This window comes from Tupaia chinensis, unplaced genomic scaffold, assembly GCF_000334495.1.
Source record: "Tupaia chinensis unplaced genomic scaffold, TupChi_1.0 Scaffold000561_1, whole genome shotgun sequence".
Taxonomy (NCBI): domain Eukaryota; kingdom Metazoa; phylum Chordata; class Mammalia; order Scandentia; family Tupaiidae; genus Tupaia; species Tupaia belangeri.
In genome coordinates, this window is record NW_006160074.1 from 672,298 (window position 1) to 673,581 (window position 1,284).

Sequence of the window (1,284 nt, forward strand, 5' to 3'; positions counted from 1 at the left end):
GCTACGTCGCTGAACTCCCATGTAGTCAACCACGGTTCAAGTCCCGGACCTGGTGGCTTAAACTCATGCCGGGTGCATGTGCGTGCGTGCCCAAGATCTCGAGAGGAGAATTGGAGGAGAAGGAATTGAGGCATGGCCATCCCCCCTGGGGGATGATTTCTCATTTCTGTCTCTCTATCTCTCTCTGTCTTTCTGGCGAGCACACGCGCCCTGTAGCAAAAAAATCTCTCTGAAAAAAAGAACTATTTATTCAATTTTATTTATAATAATAATAATTATTAATTCATCAGAGACAGACAGAGGGAAAGTGAGAAAGCAAACCACAAGGTCCGGGACTCGAACTGCGGTCAACCATGTGGGAGTCCAGTGCCTTAACTACCATGCCACCTGCTGGCCCCAAGAAACGATTTCTTACTCATTGAAAGGTCCATGGCTGAGGCGCCTATAGTAAAAATTATGAGAGACAAGCATATAAATTTAAGTTTCATGTGACTTGGGAGCCTTGGGAAATGAATACACAAAGAAACCTGCAGAATGTGATTTTATGGGTCATCGTGTAGAACCCTGATCGGACAAGAGGGACGATCTCATGGTAATAAAGAGGGCGGACTTAGTGAAGCTCGTGTTCAGATCCTCCTCGGCATGGCCATGTCTTCAGACATAAGGACATTGCTTTCACTTGAGCATAGGGTGGGCTTCTCTGCAACGCGGCTGTATGCTCTCTCTAAGGAGATGGTCAGAGAATTCTTTTATGGCTTACGTCGGGGAATGGCGGTAGAGGGTCAAAGAGGCCTTTCTGCATCTGCTGTTTTCTCAAATGCCAAGGCGCCATATTTTGGGGGTAGTGTATCCTGAACTCTGTCATATACATATGTCAAAACTCACCGAATTGTAGCTTTATGTATGTAAAGTTAGTTTATGTTAATTATACCTCAGTTACACTATTAAAATAACCAGAGTTCATATTAAAGTATGAACAATTAATTTGAAGTAATTATACAAATACACTTTTAAAACTATGTGACATGGGACCAACAGTTGGCATAATGGCTATGTTGCTGGACTCCCATGTAGTCGACTGTGGTTCGAGTTCCGAACCCAGTGTCTTAAACTCATGCTGGGTGTGTGTGCGTGCGTGCCCAAGTCCCGAGAGGAGAATGGAGAAGGATTGTGGTGTGGCCATTCCCCCTGGGGGGTGATTTCTTGCTTTCTGTCTCTCTGTCTTTCTCTGTCTTTCTGGCAAGCACATGCGCCCTATAGCGAAAACTTCTCCAAAAAAAAAAA